This window comes from Cyprinus carpio, chromosome A1 (genome assembly GCF_018340385.1).
Source record: "Cyprinus carpio isolate SPL01 chromosome A1, ASM1834038v1, whole genome shotgun sequence".
Classification (NCBI taxonomy): Eukaryota; Metazoa; Chordata; class Actinopteri; order Cypriniformes; family Cyprinidae; genus Cyprinus; species Cyprinus carpio.
In genome coordinates this window covers 28,242,488-28,251,273 of record NC_056572.1, presented here as the reverse complement: position 1 = coordinate 28,251,273, position 8,786 = coordinate 28,242,488, and the positions used below count along the sequence as shown (strand labels likewise).

The following is an 8,786-nucleotide window of genomic DNA, read 5'->3' as shown; positions in this document are numbered from 1 at the left end:
AATTAGGACACTTCCTCCGGTGGAGGATGAGAGAGGGAGCACTGAGGGGAAAACAGAGGCTGGTTTTTTGTCTGAGCCCAGTACCAGCTTCCAAACAACACAAAGCCTGCCTAACCAGCCATTCACTTTAACTAGGCCTCTGTGCATCGCTAATGCACTGAGAACAGCCTCCCTTAAACAGATGGTGGGGGAAGTGGGATGAGAGTGTGAAGGAGTTATTAAAAAAACGCTTCTGAGAGTAGAAAACATTTCATCATGTGATCAGCTGTGTGGTTAATGCTTCATGTCTACCTTGTATTATTTATTTCATAACAGGAAAAGGAAACAATAATCTATCTTATCTGAGAATTTTTTGGGCTTCTGTCTTTCATTGAACTCTCAAGGATGTGGTGCTGTTTTCACTCATATTATACTAATCACTTCGCTTTAAAAAGTGTGGGGTTGATAGGTTTTTTTTTAATGCTGTTGAAAGAAGTTTATGTTCTTATGCTCAATATATTTTATAATATAATATAATATTTAAATATATATATACACACACACACACACACACACACACACATATGTGTGTGTGATGGCAAAGCTGAATTTTCAGCAGCCATTATTCCAGCTTACAGTGTCCTTCAGTAAAATTATTTTAATATGCAAATTTGGTGCTTAAGAAGCATTTCTTATTATTACTATCAGTGTTAAAAAAAAACAGTTGTGCTACTAAATATTTTGTTAAACCGTGATACATTTTTAAAAAGCCTCTTTTATGAATAATTCAAAAGAACAGCATTTGAAGAAAAAAAAATTGTAACATTTTAAATGTCTTTATTGTCATTTTTGACCAATTAAATGTCTTTGCTTGATAAAATTATTATTTTCTTAAAAAACATTTAGTTATTTTTTTTTATCTTACTGACCCCAAAATTTTTGGTTTGACAACTCTTGTATTCAAAGATCTCTGTCAAGATGACTTTTTCAAGAGTAAGTACTGAACTGGTTAAAAAATATTAAGTTCTCCAAATTCTTGAGGTGCAATTTCATTTAAGAACACCATAACATGCCAGAAAGACCCTAAGGCCAGAAACATGATCTTACAAGTACGCAAACAATACATAGCCATCACATTCCAGCTGCAGAGTTCCCTTTACTGTACATGAGTACAGTAAATTAAAATAGTTACCTTTTAATTATTTTATTTTTGTTTGGCATTAAACATGTTTATGATCAAACTTGCCCAGTAAGATTAAAACGATTGCTTCACAATAACAGTAGATGACCTGAAAGAGAAAACTGACTATAGAAGCAGACAACTAACACCTTTTATAGCACCATAGTGGTAAGACTGAGAATAAACTTGTGCTGCATTTTGAATTGTGCTGACATATTTTGGAGTACAACAATGCTTGAATTTAAACTTGCATAGTTGGAAGCATGTGTGTTTTTGTACTTAAGAGTATGTTTCAGGTCTAAGAAATAGTAGAAATTGAAAACTGGAAAGAGATCGGAACAAGACACAAACATAAGAGGAAGGGAGAAAGAGCTCACCCCTAACTTTTATTTAACTCTATTTACAGGTTTGCAGAAATATCAGTCCGAGCAGAGATATTGGTTGTCTACAAAAAAGACTGCTACAGAAAACTGAAAATGATTTCAGTGTCAGAAGGAACTGAATGGAGAACAATTCAACAATGTCGGCAACTCAACATAGCAATAAATCACACAGATGTAACAGAAACTATGTACACATTTAGTATTTTATCATTCATGAAGATATACTGAAGTTTCATCCTGGATAAATTAATCCTTTTTTTAGGATTATATTACACAATTACATAAGTAACATATGATACTGTAGCTTAAAAAACATGGAAGTGATGTCATGGTGGTAAACAGGAAGTGATCTGCGTAGCTACACATTGTTGAATTGCATTTACGTAAGAATACGATGGAAAAATGAAAAAAAAAAAAAAAACACTCTGAGGTCTCAATTTAAGATTTAAATATAGAAATGTGAGGTCATGAGAAGTTACTGAATACTCTTTGTCAATATTTATGTTTCATGGACAGGTTCATGGAAGGCACACTACTGGTAACCATTGAGAGGTAAGGTGAGGCCTTTGTCGTAACTGATTGTGGCCGTTTACGTTTTTAGTCCATTTTTTTGTATTCACATCATTTGAACAACTTTTTTTTTAAACAGATTAATATATTCATGCCATAAACAAGGGTGTTTGTCACTTCAAACACTCCACATCTGGTTTGTAGATTTATATTTAATGTCGAATAACTATCACGTTTAGTTCAGTCGGTTGTGGCTCCTTTTAAGGCCATCATGTGATCAGCCAGAGAGCAGATTTATGCAGAAAACGAGGAAGATCAGTTCAGTTCACTACTAACCTCAGATCAGTCCGACTGGCTAGAATAATTTTATTGTTTCTCTCAGTGGAATAAAAGCTGTGAAGGTCAATGATTGTCAAGACTGTGTGTGGCTAGTTGTTTTAAAATACTTTCAGGGGAAAATAAACTGTCAAATGCATTGTAGGTAGAAGTCTCTTTTTCGATTTCTTCATTAAAGTGCTTAAAGGGTGTCAAATGTACATGGGAAGGATGTGGTTTTGCCAGGGTTTGGGATAGGGCTTACGATGAGGCACACAGCAAATCCAAAGCACTCAGAAATCACACACATCTTCAGGAGGGACCAGAGAGAGGTGAGGATAACACATGCGAGTGTAGTTTGTTCACACAGGAGAGGTACCTGATTGAGCCCAGCTGTCCTGGAAAGTGTCCTCTCTCAGGAGGTGCAGTCGGTCTGGGGAAGGAAGGAGAGGCATAGGGGAATGGTGAAGGAGAGAGCTGTTAGGGCTTGTGATGTCGCCTTCGGCGACAAATGTCAGGTCCGTGCTGCTCTCCTCTTCCTCCAGTGCCTGGACCCCTCCGTCACTCCTCCAGTGGTGTGATCCCGGACGAGCCCCCTTTTTGCGAGTGTGGTATTGGGGATAGTGAGGAACTAAATGGTGGTGGATTTCGGCCTGCTGCGTTTCTGAGAGGATTATTGGGAGGCAGCAGGGCACGTCTAGGCGCTGTGCCTTCCACCGCTGAATCTAAGCTCTGCGATTGGTGGCTGGCACTGAGTGCGGAACCGTTCTCCTTGGATCGGGGCCGGGGTTCTTGTGGGAGACAGGGGTGGAGCTGAGGTTGCGGCTGTCTGCTTCCATGTCGAGGGCGCAGGAAGTCCGGAAGGACAAGGTTGGATTTGTTCAGCAAACCCCGCTGGTCGTCAGCTCTGTTGCTCTGTGCTTTGGATATGAGCTCGAAGAATTCTGGTTGAACAACAAATACAATTTTAAACTGTTTTATTTGTTGGAAAGTAAAAAGCACATCTGACATGTTACAAAGAGCGTTAGATAGAAAGCATTCTCGCAAGACATCAGCAACAGATTTACTGCAGTTGCAAAGTGTGCTTGCGTTAGCATTAGCTACATCAGCCAGTGTTGCTACAGAGATTGGTTAGCAGAAGATGTAGCCAAGAACAACTTCACCGCCTAACTAGGTTAAAAGAAAGATAGATTATTCAAGAAAGTGAAAGGGGAATAGTATTTTACCTTCAGCTTCATCTATATTAAGCTTTTTCTGTTTGCGCTTTTCCACCTGGGGCCCTGGTTTTCACAGATGAAGCCTTTCCTGCCGCTTTGTCCCCCCCCTGGGTAGCGACAATGAGAATGGGGCACATTAAGGGTGCGTGGATGAGAACCGCCTCTTCTGCAAGGCTTTCTCTGGGGCGCAGGGCTAAAAACTACTGGGGTCTCATAGGGGGTACTAGGTGGGCCTCTAATCACTATCACTAAAGCTAGTGTTCATACTCACTCTACTTGTGCAAGCATACTAAAGTCAATCTCCATTCAGCACAGCATGTTACTGCAGAAAAAAACCACCACCAGCACAGCATGCCACCACAAGCCCAAAATCAATAAACATCCACGCTCCACTTTCTTATTTTTCAACCATTTCTCTCAACATATCACACAGCTACCAGCAACTATTAAGATGAAAGTGTCTGTACAAGGGAAGAACCCTTGAACCAAGGAACTCTTGGCGGACAGAGTCTGCTATCACCTCACAACATTGTGGTGTGTTGAAGGAAAGGAAGTGGTCAAGAGGTGGGTTGCTGTGATCCGAGAAGTGGGGTTAGATCATCCACAGGCCCAGAAATGCAGAGATACACACAGCCTTCAGACCAGAGAAAAGAATAGGGAAGCCAGCCATGCACAGACTCCCCCACACAAAGGCCAAAAAATACAAAGAAAGAAAAGAAAGAGAGAGAAGGGGATGAAAAATGTATGATCTTGGAGATCAAGGTCTTACTGTGGCTGACTGGCTTTCGCGTAGACAGAGGTGGACCATGACTTTTAGATGAGACCAGCTTTTGTTTGTCTGTTCAGAGAGGGAGAAAGTTAACTTGTTCTGTTCAAGCTTTAAAAGAAAGCAACTATGTTTAAGACAACAAGGCATACATAACCCATTTTACTTTCATAATGCAAAGTGCATGAGTATTACTTGACTATAATTTTTACTGTAGTGTGTTATTCCGTATTACATTTAAAGTCAATAAATTTTAAATGTACGCAATTGCACCTTCATCATTACAAAAGTGTAATTACAAATATATGTAAATAAAAGAAATTACATTAAAGTATATTTTAGTTTACCATAAATGCTCATCAGTATATTCAGCAGCACACTTGTAAGCATATTTAAAAATCCAGTTTTTAAAAAATGTATTTATTATAAAATTAAACAATAATATATTTTAATTTAATTGCAGTTAACACACAATTAAATATCCAAAACATTACATTTAGTTTGCACTTAAGTATATACTTTTAAAGTATTATTTCTGCAATAAGTACTCTTTTTAAAAGTATACTAATGTGTATTTCTATTTTAAAAGGGACCTAACAGATACATAATTGTTTATATAGCTATCAGGGGAATTGCAGATCTAGATAATTATAAAATCCACATTTAGGAAATAAAATTGTCTGGCCTTCATGATAGTGTTTCACAGTGTGTGAAATCAAAGAATGATGTCTGTCCTGTTATGTGTGCGTGCATCTTGCCTTTTCCTGGAACGTGGTCTCCTGCTTCCAGAACCACCCTCAGTCCATCTAGATTAGATATAGGAAGCCCAAGATCCAGCGGCTCTTTCTCTCCACTCTACCCACACAAAAAACAACACATCTACTTAGTAGTAGTCATCATTTCATAAAATCACAAAATGCATACATTTCACATTTTATGTTACAGTTGCCCATATTCCATATAGCAATGTGCTACAAAACCAAACAAGCTAAACAAGCAAGATGATGGAAACATACTTACTACGCTACTGTGAGAAACCTGATAACCCAACATGATTTTTAACCCACAAACACATCGTCATCATGTTTTCGGTGAGAATTTTTGAATACAATATTGTGCACAAAACATTTCTAAGATGCATGCCAATATATTCAATATATTTAAATAAAATAAGCATATGCTGACTCACTATCCTGGCCACCAGGTCTCCTAAGTTCAGGCCATATTTGGCCACCACCGGCCTCAGCACTTCTGTAACTGGCTTGGTGGGTTTTGCTTTCAGCCCAACAGAACGGTTTATGGGCACCAGATCCAGTCTATGAGGGGGAGATGAAGAAAGAGAGAAGTTAAGAAAAATAAACTTTACAAAATGATAATGAAAGACTTCAGTTAAGTTTAAAAAGTATAAAAGAAAAAGAGGCCTGATTAATACATAAAGACTAGGGGTGCATGATAAATATCGGCCGATAATTAATGCGCATCTCGTCAGTGAAGCCGGTTCACGCACCTGATGGAATTTAACGCTGATTAGAGAACCGGCTTTACTGATGAGATGCTCATTAATTATTGGCTTATATTTATCGTGCACCCCTAATAAACACGGACAAAAATGATAGATGAAAAGATGAATGAATGGATAGAGATAAAAACATAAACTGGCGTGTACCGGAATAGTGTACGTTTCTCCAGCCGCAGATCTCTGGAGCACAGTGTCATGCAGTCCTGGTCCAACACTAAAGGCTTTACACAAGGACAATACATGCTATTATAGTCTATTACAGCATTACAGTATCAAATGATACAGATGCGTGCACACACACACACACACACACATAAATGCAACACTCAGCACAAACACACACATACTGAAACCACCTTGTAACCTTTCAAGGTGGACAGGCCAAAATTAAAAGCAAAAGCAAAACTGAAGGTACCTTAATTACTGGTTACTATAATAGTATAGTTTTTTATCCACAAAACACAGTTAACACTAACCGACAAACTACACATGGAGATCTGAACTGCACTATGATAGACATGTTACCTTTTCTCCTCCTACTAAGAACAGATCCACAGCAGCCAGATTAATGCAGAGCTTCTCACACAAGCCTAAGAGCACCTCTCTGATGGAGACGCCAGGCCTGATGGGTACTGAGCTGCATGAACCATCCGGAAGGTTAATGTTACAGTGACGCACGGCACGCTCAGACAACGACATGGAGTTACGCGACACCTCACCCTGTCAGACAAAGGATTACAAAGGAATAAGCAATACAAACAAATTAAATGAACACAAAAATATTCAATTCAGCTATATTAAATTGGAGATAATACTCATAATTAGAGGATATATTCTTAAAAACAAATAATTCTACTACAAATAAAAATGTATTAATAATATGACCATCATCATTAGACATGTGCCAGTATTTGGTAATACGATACATCACGCGAATGAATATGCACGATATTGTTATCATAGGCACTTCAAAATACCGAGAATAAGATTATTTAATATACCTGCAAGCAGCACTTATCGGGGTTCAAGCAGTTAAGGCATTTAAGCACATACGGATAAAGATTGTGTGTTAACATGGCTGTAACCCCCTTAATCAATAGCATTTTGGTCAAATAGAGGTAATTTACCAACGAAATATTATGATTTTTAAAATGTATGACTGTTATAGCGCCACCTACAGTCCGATCACCATGAAAGTTTGCATGCTTGTTAAGAATCATCGGTCACATGTTTTCACCAAGTTTCATAAAGTTCTGAGTTTTTGTTCAGGTTTTATAGGCTTTTATAGGCCCTTTTCTAAATGACCCCCTTATAAGTAACCAAAGGACAAAATTCACTTTTTTTTTTTTTTTTTGATAATTCTTGTTTTTTCAGTTTCAGTTTTTTCTGCCACCAAGTGGGAGAGCTTTGCAATTTTTTTTTATTTGACCAAAGATTTAGCTCATACACATATCTTCCGATTTCTGTGAAGATATCTCATTCCATTCAAGAGTTATAGCCATTTCAGTAAAATTGGCCACGCCTCTTTCGAACCTTATGGCGACCTTTGCGACCGTGAGTTGAAAGTTCAACTTTTGTTTTGATAATTATTGATATTCGGTGTCCAGGGAATATTTCTGCACTGGTTTGGTTCTGATCAGGCAAAAAACCTTGGACTAGTTTGCAAAAGAAGCTTTTTTAAATAATCTTGAATATTTAATTAACAGTTTTATTGACAACATTGGTCCCAGAGGCAAAGTTGTTCAGCATGAGGAGATCTATTTTATGATATGAAGATGTAGTTTATGTGTGAATATGTGAACCTTTTTTTTGTACAATTTAATTCTGTTATAATTGAAATATTGTGTTTTTGAAGACTTTTTAACTGTTATAGAGCCACCTATGGATCTCCGTGACTCTTTGCATGCTTGTTAAGAGTCATCTGACACATGTTTTCACCAAGTGTCAAAATTTTGAGTTTTCATTTAGGTTTTATAGGCCGTTGAGTATATTTGGCCATGCCCCTTTTCTAAATGACCCATTTATAGATAACCAAAGGACAAAATTCTACATTTTTTTAAAATAATTATTGATCTAGAGAGTCCAGAGAATATTACTGCAGTGGTTTGGTTCCGATCAGGTGAAAAACGTAGGACTAGTTCGCAAAAGTAGGTTTTTAACATATTTGAGAATAATTAATGAATGATTTGATTTCCAGCAATGGTTCTTGAGGCAAAGTTGTGCATTATGAGGACATCTATCAAATGATATGCATACTGTGTGGATATTTGAAAACACCACATGATTACTGAGCCATAAAACTCATTAGCGCCAACTAGTGGCCAATTTCTTTCAAAATTCTTACAGACTTTTAGAGACATGAGTCGAAACAGGCCCACCGAGTTTCGTTCTGATCGTCTCCATTAACCTTGTCAAATAGGTGCTCAAAATTCATTGGCCAATGGCGGCCATTTTTTTTTGAGATATGCCAATGTTTTTTTTTTCCTCCTATAGTGCCACCAAGTGGCAGAGCTGCGCATTTTTTATTTGACCAAAGTTTTAGCTCATACACATGTGTAGCAAGTTTGGGGAAGATATCTCATTTCGATCATGAGTTATAGCCTTTAGCGTAAACTGGTCCTCGACTTTTGACATTTTAGTGCCCCATTGCGACAGTGAGTTGAAATTTCAACTTTTTTTGATAATTATTGATATTCACTGTCCAAAAAACATTTCTGTAGTGGTTTGGTTCCGATTGGGTGAAAATACTAGGACTAGTTGGTAAAAGTAGGTTTAGAAAATACGTTAAATTTGCAGAAAAAAAACATTTAAATCACAGTGACAATCCCAAGGATTCTGAAAATGTAGCGCTGTAGCGCCCCCTATTGGCCGATTGGGCTGAGACTTTGCACCTGAGTAGCGAGCCAGACTACTACCT

The 8,786-nt window shown here is 37.8% G+C and overlaps 1 pseudogene; it reads right to left on the bottom strand.

Moving 5' to 3' along the window:
• Positions 1–2,559: 2,559 nt before the first annotated feature.
• Positions 2,560–8,786, bottom strand: part of LOC109095259 — a 40,648-nt pseudogene continuing 34,421 nt past the window's right edge.